The following is a 16,098-nucleotide window of genomic DNA, read 5'->3' as shown; positions in this document are numbered from 1 at the left end:
TCACTTCGTGTTCCTGAAATATGTGTTCATTTAAATGTTTTTTTTCCAGTCTAAACTGTGTTTCCCTTCTTGTTTCTCCAGCTGAATGTTTGAACTTCACTTTGCAAAGTCTGACCCTATCAGACTGTTCACATTAGCTGCACAAACACACAAAGACACAAGTGTGATGTGGAAACCTGAAGCCATCTTGTGTCCAGCACTTGAACTGAAAAATGTTTCAGTGTTCAATATTCAGGATTTTTTAATTCCATAAAATGCCATTTAAGGATTTTAATTTACTACAAAAAAACATGTCAGACACACATGAAAGAGTTTTTATGTGTGCCTTGCATGGAGAGGATTTTACTTTATTTAAAGGTGGATAAACACACGGCAGCTGATGCTGACGAGGCTTTGTTCAAGGCTCCTCCAGGAGTCTTAAATCACTTTCTGTGAGCAGCTGCCGGTTTGATCTCTTCTTAGAGGCTTTTGTACTGACCAACAGGTGGCGTTAACACTCCAAACTGAGCTATAATGTGTGAGCAAGTGCAGGGAAGTAGAAGACTGCAGGCCAGTAAACATGGATCTCAACAATCCAAGTGTAGCTCAGCTGATCCACTTGCTGCTAATTAATCAGCCTGTGAAATCTGAATCTAAAGCATAACAGTAACTGAGACCATTGGCTGTTTTTAATGGCATAAAAAGAACAATATTTCTCTCCTGCAGATCTCAGTATATATGCTGCATCATCTGCTCCTTGTCCCTCTTGGTCCACAGCTGTGATATACAGTGTGTGTGTGTGTGTGTGTGTTCTTCAGTGTGTAACGGGATTGATTAAAGCTCTCATGCTGTTTTACAAAGTCTCACATTCAAACGAGGTGTAAAATACAAGCCAGCGGCAGCTGCGTCATCATAAACGAGGCAGGAAGGATTTTCTTTGCTCTTCTTCTGTTTTGAGATACAGCACATCTGCATCTGTTTATTTCAATCATTTAAAACATTTTAAAAAAACCTTCCAAATCTTTATAAGTCGACTGATTTGATTTTTGAATGATTAAATATTAAAGTGACGGTAAAAGCAGTGCGGTTGGATTAATCACTGGGATACGACCACGTGACTGCGCTTTTAGTTGCACTTCATTTCTTGCCAGTCAAATTTCCAAATGATTTTAAGAGCTCATGGGCTTCACTGGCATCGCTACCTCAGTGAGCTTTTAACCCGACGTGGGCCAACTCGTGGCCTGAGGTCTTCGTGTATGCGTGTCCTCATACATTTGTCCACGCAGGGTAAACTGCAAAGCTTTTAGTCTGTTTGACTTCAGGAGGTGAAGACTTTCTGAATATCGTGCTCCTCTAAGGACGCCGTCGCGGGCGCCCCGAGAGGCCTGTCGACCTGTAGAGCCGCTCTGTAAACTGACAGGGGAGGGAGTCAGGACGGTCTGACACCGGCGGGCTGGCCATGCGTGACGCTCACACTGTTCGTATTGCCAGGGGGAGAATAATTGGACAAAGTCTTCATGTAAATTTCTTGAGGCCACAGAATTTAAGGTGGGATCTGTGCATTCAAGCAGATGACAAGTCGAGCTCCCACTTTCTCTAGAACAATCTGAAGGAGAAAGAGGTGACGCAGGAAAACCGGCCAGAGAAACGGGAAGGTGACAGGAATTAAAGAGCCACATGTTCAGCTGAAAGAAAACAACAAACAGACGGCTTTAGAGGAGACAAGCGTGTCGAACCAAATCCCTGTTCAGCCAATAAAAATCAGACGTGTCCCCATGTCTGCGGTGGGCTGACAGGCACAACAGAAGCAAATGTAGCCGTGGAGGAAAAGATGAAGGAGTCGTTGAATTAGATATGCGACAGAAAATGAAAGGGAATAATTAGGCAATCATCAAAAAGGGCACAATTTGTTAAAATTCTCAACACAAATGAAAAAAGGGTGATTGAAGCTGATTGTTTTGAGAGCCATGAAAGCGGCGAGACACAGGGAGATGAGAGGAACGCAGGAAATGGAAATGTTTGTGATGCTCAGACGGAGGCTGGCATGTTGCTGCTGATAATTCACTCCGTCAGAACGATCCGGTCCACAAAAGAGACTGAAAGTGAAACCGGTTCAAAGCTCCCTGGTTTTATTTTTTCTTCTTAAGTGCTCCTCGGAGGCAACAGCAACACTGTGCCAACAAACCACAGAGGAGCAGCTGCAAAACAGCCACCTGTTTGAGAGGAGTTTCCACTTTTAGTTTTTATTCATTTTTTTGGTGATTTTATACAATTGTATTAAAAAACTTGCTGACATCCAGGAAGAAGCATAGTCAGTGACACCAGAAACAAATGAAAAGAATGTTATTGTAATCTGAGTGGTAATAATCCAAAATTATTCTCACACAAGGACCCAAAAGATGTAAAAGTATTTTACAAAAGGCAAATATTCAAGACATCAAACAAGTGTTTGCATTTATTCCCACCACCTCAGATTTATCCTGAGCCAAAAGTTTAAAGCCACTGCTTTAATGGCAAGTAAGTAATTTGACAAAAATCACTTCAGTAACTGAAAAGAAATAATTGATTTTTACTGTGACAGTAAAACTGTAGGACAACTTTGTTCAGGGCCTTTATACACTTTCTGAAATAAAATATCTAAAAGCAAAATTCTTTTCTCATTCGGTGGAGGTTTCATTTGTTTCACTTTAAGGTCCTTGATATGAAAATGTTTGAAGAACATTGAATTAAAAATTCTGCTTTGGACCAAAATGTTCTTCTACAGAAAACTTTGGCCCGAATTTTTGGCTCTGAGTGAAAGTTCAGGTTGTCACCCTGCATATGATTAAAATTCATTCTCAGAATGCCATGAAAATTAATAGCAGATGTCTTGAAAATCCACCCGGCACCCATTAATGCAGAAGAACATCTGAGCTGATGTGCCTGGAAAAGGAAGGCGGGAGGAAAATACGCGAGATAAGTAAGAAAAATGAGTCTGAGAGAGGTGGAATAGCTGAAGAAGAGGAAGAACGGAGTGTGAAGGAAAAGAAAGGAAGCAGCTGTGAAGGTGCAGTGCTTTGAATGTGCGCCACATTAGCACAGCGAGGAGACAGTCGGCTCTAATCGCACACACGATGCTGATTGATCGGCTGAATGACAGAAGGATTACCTGTCCGTTTCAGGTCGCAGCCTCATCCATTACACACCTTGTTAAGATTATCGTGCATTAAGCATTTATTCAGAAATATGCCAGTGGGTGTCTCCTCCTCCCTCGGGACCTGCTTATTATTGAGACGTGTCTTTGACTTCTTCTTTTCTCTTCTGGCAGGAAGCGGAGGAGGGAAGGACAAAAGGAAGGCCAAGCTGTTAAAGGCATTCGTTGTTCCTTTTCCTCCAGTTTTCCTGCTTCTTTGAAGAGGAAAAGTTGTTTCTGGCTCAGAAAATGTGTGAACATTAGAAATCTCGAGCTACACAGTGTGACGACTCATTAGGACAACAACGAGAAAATGAAAGAGTGGACGTCCAGCGTCCACTGGAAGGCTTGATTTGTTTGAAGCTTTTGCAGCACAAAAGCTTCAGTTAAGTTTATTGTTTCCTCAGATGAGCTTCACAGACCGTCAGTCACTGGGAAATAAAAGGTGTTGACCAGTCCCTGTGCTGGTGTTATTCACAGCAAGCTAATGACGACTTCACGTCAGCTGCACCACAACAACAACAACAACAACAAGCAAAACTGCAACAACGAACAACAGCCAGCAGAGGCAAATAAAATGAGAACTAACACATGAAATGTGGAGAAATTGCTTGTAAAAGGATACAAGATGCAACAGAGCAGCGCTGAACCGGGGACAAACCGCCTTCCCCGCTGTGCGTCAGGCGGAGAGGACGGAAGTAATGAGGACACAACTAGAAGTTAATGGATGGACCCGAGCAGCAGGACACAATGATAATTGGAGCTCAGGAAATGAAAACCAACTACGAGAAAGTTTGCATCTGCACTGTTTCAGCCAGAGAGGCTGAGGAAGTGATGTGCAGCTCCCCCAGGACCCCTGCCAAGGTGTTCAAACCAGAGGCCAAAACTTGGACCTTCTCCCATCATCCAGGTGAACACCATGAACAAGGACACAAAGCCACTGAAGGACATGGAGCCATTGAAGGACAGGGAGCCACTGAAGGACACAAAGCCACTGAAGGACACGAATCCACTGAAGGACACGAAGCCACTGAAGGACACAAAGCCACTGAAGGACACGAAGCCACTGAAGGACACAAAGCCACTGAAGGACACAAAGCCACTGAAGGACTTGGAGCCACTGAAGGACAGGGAGCCACTGAAGTGCTTTAATGTTGAATGGGAACGATGGAGTTAAAAAGTGATCAGTCTGAGCTCCTGTAGGCCAACATGTATCAACTGTTAAAAACAGCAGATGTGCTAAACCCATCAAAAGTCCAGAGAAACTTCTGGTGGTGTTTTGTGCTGGTGGATTCAGAAGAAGTGTGTTTTGGCACACAAATGAACAGTTCATCCAGATGAGCAGCGAGGAGGAGGATTACTAACATTTTTGAAGCTTTGATGAAGGCGGCTGTCATCACGACATACAGGCGTCCACTGTTCTCTGGAGATTGTGAACTATGACTTCTGCAGTGTGAGTAATTTTTCTTGTGGTACTTACATTATTTACAGTACATTATACAGACGAAAGTATTGGGACAGCTGACCATCACACCAGCAGGGACTCATTGTAAACACTCAGACACCTTTGCAGCTCTAACAGCTTCCACTCTTCTGTGAAGGCTTTCCACAACATGTTGGAGTGTTTAAAGTGACTTATTTTGTCATTGGAGGGAACTCACTCCAACGAAATTAGTTCTCTGCATTTAACCCACCCAAGTGACGTGCACACACACACACACAGCAAACCCGGGGCAGTGGGCGACCGCGTGCAGCGCCCGGGGAGCAGTGGGGGTTAGGTACCTTGCTCAAGGGTACCTCAGCCATGGACACCGGGACGGGGAATCGAACCAGCGATCCACCGGTTACGGGTCCGACACCCTAACCGCTGATCCACGACTGCCCCTCTGTGGGAATTTGTGCCCATTCATGCAGTAGAGCATTTGTGAGGTCACACACTGATGTTGGACCAAAAGGCCTGGCTCACAATCTCCGTTCCAGTTCATCCCAAAGGTGTTGGATGGGGTTGAGGTCAGGGCTCTGTGTGGGCCAGTCAAGTTCTTCCACACCAAACTCATCCAACCATGTCTTTATGGAGCTTTGCTTTGTGCACTGGGGCACAGTCATGCTGGAATAGAAAAGGGCCTTCAACAAACTGTTGCTACAAAGTTGGAAGCATAGCATTGTCCAAAATGTCTCGGTATACTGAAGCATTAAGATTTCCCTTCACTGGAAGTCAGGGGCCGAGCCCAAACCCTGAGAGACAGACCCATAGAGAGGGGTGTCTGGATACCTTTGTCTATGTAATGAATATTGTGATGCTAAGGTACTTTCTGATCACACCCTTGCTGCCTAATATTTGTTCACTCTTAACAAAGTCTCTGCTAATTGACCTGAAATGACGTCTTTAGTTCCCAAGAAACAGCAGAAGCTGGAGGATCTGCCTGCACATAAACATCAACGTTACTATGCCCCAAGCCAACAACCTCAAGCTCCACCAATAAGGTGTGTGTGTGTGTGTGTGTGTGTGTGTGTGTGTGTGTGTGTGTGTGTGTGTGTGTGTGCATGTGTGTATTGCCGTGGGGATTTTTGTTACAGCTGCTCATCTGTCACTCTCTGAAGAGTTGAGGCATTAACGCCAGAACACAACAACTGTATTTCCATCGTCCTCCTCCTGCTTCTTAAACTCCACGGCTGTGTGTTTCCTGTCGGGATGAGAGCCTCACTGCATGTGTGTGTGTTTGATTGTCTTCTACCTTCCGAAGAGGCTGTAGACGTATTTCATTTGAGCCAAATATATTCTCCCCCCACCCCTCTAAAAGCACTTCAGTGCACCTGCTGTGATTATTTTGTGTTTTCCCTCTGAGGACTTCCTGTTTCCTCGACTCACTGCGTGATTCAGAGCCAACGTTTTTGTTTTTTAAACATGCTGGTGTGTATTTTATGTTTTAAAGATGGTCCTGTTTCTCGCTGTAAGGGATTTGAGGGAGTGGATGAGATGTACAGATGGAGGGGGAGTAGGTGAGGAGAAGGTGGGAGCCCTGTGTCATCAAGCTGCGACTTTGATGTAAACACAGGAAACAGAAAGTGAGGGATTACAGAGGAAAGTCACAAAACAGCAAGGCACACAGCAGAGGAGATCTGGCAGATGGAGAGAAGGAGGGAGAGGAGAGGAAACAGGAGAGACTGTGCAAGTGAACAGGAGGTGGTAAAGATAACAGAGGGCAGATGAAAAGAAGCAAAGAGGAAAAGCATTGAGAAGAAGAAGCAGGAGAGAAGAGGAGGAAAGGACTGCTTTTGGAAATGAAAAGAGCAAGCAGAAGAAAACAGCATCGAAGAACAAGGAAAGGAAAAGATAATAAGAAAGGGAAACAAGGAGGGAGGAGTGAGAGAAGAATGGAGAGAAAAACACACACAGATGAAAGAAGGAAAAAGCAAACAGGAAGAGAAGAAGAAAGTAAAAACAGGGTGAAGGTGGAGCAGAAGTTGATCCATCAGTTCAGTCCAACATCTGCTGGTTCCAGCTTCTGAAATGTCGTGTCCTGTAACTGAAGAGTGTTTGGGTTCTGGACTTCTGGTCAGACGAAAGAAGAAACTTAACTTTGGGCTCTGGGAAACTGAGAATTTTTCACTTTTTTTCTTGCATTTCGTAAACTAAATGATTAACAGTGGAAATTCTCAAACCAATCAGTCAGTGGTCCTAAAACTAAAAATATTTGCTACATAAATGCACAGAAAACATTTCTGTCAAAGTGAAAGAGAAAACTGTTCTCCCTCTGATGATCTGAACAGCAGCATAACAAATCCAGTCTTTGTGGTCCTCATGCACCTCAGCCTCACAGTTTTCTGCTGAGTTAACTGCCCCTACAGACCAACGTCATGCTGGCTCAGGATCAGGTGACCACGAGAGCGTCCGGTTGTTCTGAACCCACAGAGAGCTGTCACTGGCTGTGACCACCGCCAAATCACTGTGAGGCTTTACGGGAAGGCCCGGGTCACATTCACACCTGGACACTGTTCAGTCCTCAGCTGCTCCAATTGATGATCCGATCCAGTTGTGAGCACCAGCTCTTCAGCTGCGGGGGGGGGGGGGGGGGGGGGGTGTCTCCTTCCCGCTCATCGGCTGTTCCCGTCTGATGCCGGCGGGACTCAAGCCCGTGTGTTCCATTGGCTACAGTTAAAGAGTTCACTCAGGGGCGCCTCAGTGGTGGAGACTCAGATTCAGATGTAGGAGCAGAGCAGGAGACCAAGTATCCAGGTGTCTGCTTACATACTGCAGTCCATACTGCGTCCAGGTATTTAGCATTTACGTTTGACAGAACGAGTCTGCTTGTCCTTTAAAATTACATCTAAACACCCTCAAATTAAAGTTTAAAGTCGGCACAGTCAGAGAAAATTTATTCTTCGTTCCCGTCTCCGGTGTCACACTGAGCTGCAGCTGCTCTAATTGACTTCCTGGATTGCCCGCAGTGTGCATCATAGTGAGCTTCCTGCGGCGTCGAACCCCCGGGTGGAGCACACTGTACCCCCATCCACCCTCCCTTCACACCACAGACATGCTGGTGGAGAGTCTCCTCTCAGTTCAAAGTCACTTCACCAGGTCACAGAACAATCTGAATACTGGACTTCTGACAGGTTCAGAACATTCTGAAGACACCTGAAGCGAGCTTGTTGTTGCTGGCTGCTTCTGTACACACTCGCTCTCACCTCTCGGAGGGGCAGATGGCTGGTGGTCGAGAGGTGACCAGCTGGATGCTGAGTGTTTGCTGGAGTGTTGGCTGAGAGTTTGCTGAGTGGCTTTAATGCATTTCAAGGTAGCTGCTTAATGAATTTCTGATTGGCTGTTCAGAGTGGCTTCAAGTTTTCACTTGACAATGGAAACACAGCGAGTGGGCTGAGAGCACCTGGTGTCTGCACACGTCATGCAACATGTGACGCCTGTACCACACGGAGAGATTTCAGTGTTTTTAATTTGCATTTAGTGCACATTTATGTAAATTCTGAAGTGGTCGCTTTGACTTTGTGGGTGATTTAAGTTTGTGGTTTCCATCTTTTTGGCAGTTGCTGTGGTTTCCACATTATGAAAAGTTTTGGTCCACTGCAGAAGCACATTGAATCGGTCCTGTTTATGGCTGCATCTTTATCAGATAGAAAGCCACACGAGGCCCAGCCACAATATGTTGACCATTTCAGTCTTTGTTCGGACCACACGCCTGCTGTTTCCCCTGCTCGCTGCTCACCTGTCAGTACCAAATCGGATGTGGTGGTTTGAGCATCGTTTATTCAGAGTGTGTCCAGCGGGGTGGGCCTGAGAGAGATGCTGCTGGTTTATTTCAGGGAAACAAACTGACAGTGATGAATGACACAGTGATGTCTGAACTCGAGGATGACAGCGACAGTAGAGGAGGACAAAAAGGTTCAAAGCTTTCCTGCAGGGTTCAAAATGTTACTCACTTGGTTTAAAATGTCTCCTGTAAGGCTCAAACTGTTTCCTGTCGGGTTGAAAATGTTCTTCCCCAGAAGCAAAATGTTAATCTGATGGGTTCAAAATGTTATCTGTTGGGTGCAAAGTGTTTGCTTTCATACAGACCAGGATGAAGCATCTACAGGACGTGAGCATGTGTTAAATTACCTTAAAATGACTTTCTCTTTCATCTTCTTCTTGTGTGTTTTGATAAAGAGGAAATCCTCCTCCACGTCTGCCAAAAGATTAAAGGCGAGCTCGGGTTGCTGGACTCAACCATCGGAGCGTTCTGTAGTCGTCTTTGTGGGACCAAAAGTGGATATTTTGAACAGTGTGATAAAAACACAATCTGTTTTAGAGCCCAAACCAAATCAGACCTTGTGAGCTCAGTGTTGCCACCACATAAAACTGAAAACGTAAAGAACTGTAAACGTGGCGGCTCCAGCAGTCATCCTGGCGACTGGTTCGAGCGTGTTTGTGTGTTCAGATGGTCGCTCACAGCAGACTTAATGCAGACTGGATCTGGACTGGACACAGCCGACGAGCTGGTTGATGTTGGTGTCAGTGTGTGTTTGTGTTGGTGTGCTGCGATCATCATGCCGACTGCCTCTGCTTGTTTGAAGTGAAGGGAGAGTGAAGGAGTAGAGGATGGACCCCGTGTGTGTGTGTGTGTGTGTGTGTGTGTGTGTGTGTGTGTAGCCCCTCATCCATCACTGTGCATTCAAACAGGCAGCAGTACTGAATGCTGGCTAAGCAGAAGCAGGAGAACAAATTAAAAACATTCATTTACACACGCACACTCATACACACACACACACACACACACACACACACACACACGTCTGAAGTACACTTACGAGGACCCTCACTGACATTGACAGAAGGTAAGTCGCAGTAACTGCTTTTGGGGGGGCAGCAGAAAGAAGCTGAACTTTGACGTTTCATCACCTTTTAAGTCAATGCTGTTAGAAAACAGTTTCTCCTGTTCAAGTCCATTATTTTAGCTCCAACTCTTTGGCTGCTAAATGCTCCACCTTCTTTAGCACCACCCTCCTCGGGTAGCCGATGACGGATCAGTGAAGTCCTTTCTTCCACCTCTTCTGCGCCTACTGGTCTCCATTGGTGATGATCCAGCCAGCGCCGCCTCTCATTGGTTGATGCTGGTAGCCTTTGCTGGTTGGGTTGGTTCAGCTGCATCATGGCAAGTGAGACTGGTTAGGATGGGAATATCAGATTAGGCCTTCGCCATCCTGAGGGAAAAAATATCACCTGCAGGTCTGCAGACTGTGAGCGTGTGCTGTCGCTGTCCGAGGTGCTGAAGCTCAGAGAAACACAGCAAACACACGATGAGGATGATGACAGTGATGCCGCTGATGAAGATGATGATCATTACAAAGGTGACGACGAAGGTGACGGTTAAGATGATGATGATGAAACTGATGGTGCAGGCGGTGATTACAGCAATAACAAAGATCAAAGTCATGATGAACATTACAGGCGACGATGATGAAGACGACGATGACGATGAGGATTCTTTCATCTCTCAGTTTTCAGTGACTACTTTTTCAGTTCTAATTCGCCTCATTCTGTTTTTTGTTAACTATTGCTTCTTTTTTATTTTTTTTATTTTGCTTATTAATTTCTTTTGTGTCTGAAATAAAACTCCATTTAGATAGATAGATAGATACTTTATTGATCCCGAGGTAAATTCAACATTTACTAACTAAATATAACACTACTGCTGATGAGAACGGCGAAGATGAGAAAGGTGATGATGGTATAAACAATGAGAATGTTTTTAATTCTACTTTAATTTCTTTTCACTTTATTTTGATATGATTTTTCTCCTGACAAATGAACATTAAGAGCTTAAAGTGAGGCCGACGGCCATGACAGTGTTGATGATGATGATGATGACACCTGAAGGGTAAAGCGATCATCATCACGTTCATCTGAGAGCATCAGGCTGCTGTTGATCTTCACGTTTCTTCCTGAGCTCTGATTGATTTCAGTTTGGCTTCCTGTCGATGCTCTTCCTCCTCCGCATTCATCAGCTTTCATTTCGGATATTAAATTCTCCGCTGTGGTTTTATATTTCTCACCATCGACCTCGTTTAGAGCTGACACTTAATATCAGCGACTTCTCAATTCATAATGTGATAAACTGCAAGGAGTCCAGACTTCAGGTTTCAGCTGGAGAAACTGGAGATTTAGATCTCCGTCACCGCTGATGTTTATCCCTCTGAACCTGAATCCTGTCATATCATCCGTCATCTGGCTCACCTGGACTACTACTACTACTATTATTATTATTATTATTATTATTGTTATTATTATTTCATAGATGAAACTGCAATTTAGATGTGGCTTGGCTCTGATGTCTGTGTGACAAACAGGCCGGTTGTCTTTCTCACCATCATCCTCTTCCTCCCTGTCCTTTCCCTTTCCTCCTCTTCCTCCCATTCCAGCAGCTAATCGATGAAGCTTTTCTAAAGAAAACGACACACACGCGCACACACACACACACACACACACACACACACACACACACACACACACACTTAGACACACAATTTCAACAGAAACACACATACTTACATACTCACACGTATACTCTGGCATAGTAATGGACGCACACATGCACACAAACACACTCTCGCTCTCACACACACACACACACTACCCAATTACACACTGCTGGCCCATTCGAGCGCACACAGCCTGAGGAATAACGATAAGTGTTTAAAGCTGCAGTGTGAACGCTTTCTAAAAACACTCCTTGCTCTGCATTTCCTACCGCTGCTGCCTGATAAGAAACCTAAAAAAATAAATTAAATGGACACCCAATAATACATTTTAACAATACATACATTTTAAATAAGAACACTTCAGTGTGAAAGTGACTCAGTGAGTTGATTTCCTGCTGAGTCCCGTCAGTGATGCTGCTAGCAGGCTGCTGGAAAACAAACACATACAGCTTTGTTGTGCAAGGAGGAAAAGTTGAATGTTTGAGTGTGTGTGTGTGTGTGTGAGACAAAAGTGGAAAAGACAAATCGACGTCACAAATGTTTCGAGAGTTAAAGAGTTAAAAAAGTTAATTTATTTCAACACGTGTCCTGCTCAACACATGTCTAGGAGGAAATTAACATATTGTTAATCAACAGTCCCTGATAATCAATTTCCTCCAGGGATCAATAAAGTATTTCTGATTCTCCAAATCGCATCGCGCTGCTCCTCTTGGACCCTGCGCCCACATCGAACCTCGCTGAGGCTTCAGTCTCATCACTCAGTGCGAAGCCGCCTCTCGATCTAAACTGTCAACATTTCCTGCTTCTGCTGCTTCACATTAAAAGCTTTCAACTGCTGCAACGTGACGGCCTTTAAATGTGAAGAAGAATTTGTCACCAAACCAGAGGAGATTCACACTCAGCGCTTAAACAAGCTGGATCAGGTTTAACTTTCAGAGCACTGCAGTGCGCAGCTGGAAATTAAAGGTGCACTTAGTGATGAATTCAGATAAACTTATCATTTTTGTGTGAATGACGAGAAGGCTCGGTCACATGTGTCCTTTCTGCACTGAGAAGGTTTTTATTGGCTTCTTTTTAACGTGGTGTCGGTTGCAGACTGAGCTTGTTCACTGGTTCTGACACCACGCTGTTACCCTGCAGCTCCTCACACACGTCTAAAGGACCAGTGAAAGTCGTGTGTGTGTGAGAGACTTTGCCCAAATTGTTGAGGAGCAGTAAGGTGTAGCTGAGCTGCTGCTTTGGTTTGAAGGCCGCGAGAGGCCTGGGCGATCGGGTCCCGGTTCTGCTTGTCAGACTGTTCTGGACTTCAGACTGCTATTAAGCTTTTAAGCCAAGCTTTACGAAGCCTAACCTTTATCTTGTGACTGATCACCTAACTGTGAAACCACCCTAACGCTGACGAGGGTCCTCACGAGAGTGGTCAGAGTGGGAGTGTGCGTGTGTGTGTGTGTGTGTGAGACTGTAAGAGTGGGGCTGCTTACATAGCAAACTGCATCAGTGTTGGTATGACAGGAAGTGTGTGTGTGTATGACAGATAATATGTAAGGAGATGCTGAATTTGTATGGCAGCTCTGTATTTATGTGTGAATTAGCTGGTAAGTGTGTGTGTTGTGTCGTGTGTGTTGTGTTTGTGTTTTGTGTGTGTGTGTGTGTGTGTGTGTGTGTGCGTGTGTGTGTGTGTGTGTGTGGCGGAGCGGCACAGCGCCGGGCTGCATTTCAGTGATAAGCGGTGATGAGTGATTGCAGAGGCTGGGGGGGGGGGTCTGGCGTGTGACATCCAGCCAGGGGCTTATTGATGGGGGGGCATCCAGGCACCCATCTCACCCCCTTCGCCCATCCACCACTCCACACCTCCACCCACCCACTCTCCATTTCTGAGTGGAGAAATGAGAGCTGCTGCACGGTGGTTGACTCTGCCTGATGCCTCGCAGCTTGTCGTCGTCGCCGCTGCACGGCGAGGGTTACAGAATCGAATCCGTCATCAGATACGCCTCTCGGTCCTCTTGGTGCTGGAATTGAAAACGGCGCCTTGTGAGAGCCTAACTGGCTGCTGCACGCGTGGCTGCGCCAACCCAGGATAGATCCACCATTTGGATTAAGGCGTTACCCTGCTTCCCGCTCCAGCGCCGCCACCAACACCGCCAAGCCAAGCTGACAGGCCTCAGGTTGGAGCAGACCACTGCCACCGTGTGCACGGACTGAGCATGGTGGGGTGGCTGGACTGACCTGAGATCAGAGCAGAACGGTGGACACAGGCTCAGTGCACTAATAATGAAGATTATATGTTGATCCTGTGCCGCGGACTGAAACTAACCTTTATAAAAGCACAGAGGCGTCAGAGTGAGTGATGGAAAGAAATAAAGCTGGGATTCATCTAAAGAAAGTACAAGAAATTTCAAGAAGTTTCATTTTTAGCCTCTTAGCTAAGTTTTGGTTTCTGGGTGCGTTTCCTGTCTGGTTCAGCAGCAGACAGCAGACAGACTCAGTTAGAGACAAGCCGGTGAGCAAAGTAGAAAATTTAGCAGCTAAAAATCAAAAGATATTTTTCGTCCAAAAAGTGAAGCCAAAACATTTGGATGCCCCCTGGTGGCTGGCTGCAGTACAGCTAATAAGCCCCTCCCCCTTCATGTTTGCAGATGGGACATGAGCCAAACTAAAAACTAAAAGTACACATCAAAACAAAACTGTCATTTCAGGTAGATCGTGTCACGCTAACGTTTGTTCAAGTCTTCGCTTTTCTGATCAGTTTGGTTTTAATTGGTTTTTTGATGTTACAAAAAGGGGCTGAAATGTCATGACTGACAGCTGAGCGCTGTCATGTCCGAACAGAAATGGAAGAACTTTCCCTTTGGCTTCGTTCAATATTTAATTTGACTTTGGCTGTAATTACATCCTTCTCGTCAGAGTGATGTGGTGGAGGTGTGGCGGTGTTTGGGCTTGGCGTGTGAGAGAAACTTCTTCAGACTTCACTTCTTCTCTCAGCAGCCGAGCCCAAAAAAAAGAGTTGAGTTTCATGTGAAATGAACTCCGTGTGTCTGATTATCTGCCCGGCAGGGTGGAACTTCATTTCTTTAACACTGATTTCTGCAGGGAAGCTTCACTGCTTCCCTACTGCACACACACACCACACACACACGAAGTCGCACACACTGGGAGCTTCCCACAGCACGACCGGCTTAAACTGGTTTTCTGCTCACACCTTATTGCTTTTATGCTATTTGTTTGTCTTTATTGAGATCAGTACGATGTTTTGAGGAAAAGCTGACAGAAGTTGGTGTCCCAACAGCTTTTGTTTTGCTTTCATCTCACCTGAATGCTCACGTGTTTTGTTTTATTGGATAACAATGAATGATCTTCAAAAGTTTCTTCAAACTTATTTCACTGTATTCTGTTCTTATGATCCATCACTCCAAGCTCTTATTGTGGCTGGTAACAGTCGCTAAGATAAATTTAAGATTCATCTTTAACGAAAGATTTATCTTTAATCAAAGTACTATTTTCTGAGAAACTGTTCATTGGGATCAGGATTTTATTCATAAATCCATCACGTGTAATGTTCAGTATGTAAGTTATGCTCACCACTTAATATTTTGATTTAATTATAATGGATGCACCTTTAAATCTGGTCTTCAGTCAGAGAAAACCCAGTCAGACGAACTTTCCGCTTCTGAAAGCCAGCAAAACAGAAATACTTTTCTTTCTGTAGTGCCACAGTCGGACAGGTAGCGCTTCAGGTCCTGCTTCTGACACCAGCTGCAGACCAGCAGAGCCGCAAAGAAGAGTCGATTCATTCATTAGATTGTTAGAAAGTTAATCAGCAGCTATTTTGCAATTGATTAATAGTTTCATTCACTTCAGAGTTGAACCAGTTGCTTGTTCTGATGATTTGTTGCTTTTCTATTTTGTATTTGACTGTCAGTTTAATATTTTGTGGCTGGGATTGTTTGTCAAATGAAACAAGGAGTTCAATTATAACATTTCAGGTTTGGGAAATTATATTCTGCACCTTTAACTGTTTTCTGACATTGTTTCATAGAAGAAACAATCCATAAAGTGAGAAAATAACTGTGAGAGGAATCGATGATGAAAATGAACCTGAGCTGCAGCTCCAGAGACTAAACTGTGACTAACAATGTGCTGTTAGCCACATAAACGCTGAGAGCCTCATCTCTCTGCGCGTCTCTGCTGGTCCTGCTTTGTTCTGGTCTCTGGACTTTTGGTGCTCTCCGTGTGGTGAGGTTTTCTCTGCTGTGGCCTCATTTTAAATGTGAAGTGTTCTTCAGAGCGGTAATCACAGAGTCGACGTGAAAGCTGCTAACACCGCAGCTCTCTTCATTTCCTTTCAGGTGGCGGATGAATCTTGAACTGCAGCGATGAGGCCAAGTGTTTTTCAGTGAAGGATTATCAAAGGAAGCTTTTGTGACTTTCACAATGTGAATTCAGTTTTCACACTGTGGCCGACTTAATCATCTATGCACAATAACTGAGGACCTTTGGCATCTTTAGATCTGACTGCATCACAACAAACGTTCAGGATTCTCTGAGTCGAGTGACAACAACAACAACAACGACAACAACAAAAGGCACTTTGTGTCTGCAAGGGATTAACAAGGAATCTTTCCACACAAGTGTGCAGCCGCTGTTACTGTACACACAGTTTCCTGCTGATAGAAACTGGGGTCTGTATTTTGGGGTGGATGAATAACTCCTGACAAACTGTGGAACAGCGTGAACAGCAGGACAAGCGGAGGTGAGGACAGGATGACACGTGAAGAAAAAGAAGCATCAACATGCAGCTTGCATACCAGGCAACAGGCGGTACAGGGAGACATCTTGTCAGATCCAAAATCGATGCTGGATTGTGTTTGGTATCAGCTACTTGGTTAGCTAATGAGAGTCAGAAGCTTTGTCACTCAGAGGTCAGTCTCCATGGAGCTCGGAACCAATCTGCCCCGAGGCTTTAATTGGGAGCAGTG

Source organism: Scatophagus argus, chromosome 12, assembly GCF_020382885.2.
Source record: "Scatophagus argus isolate fScaArg1 chromosome 12, fScaArg1.pri, whole genome shotgun sequence".
Lineage (NCBI taxonomy): Eukaryota > Metazoa > Chordata > Actinopteri > Scatophagidae > Scatophagus > Scatophagus argus.
Note: the sequence above shows the minus strand (reverse complement) of the source record.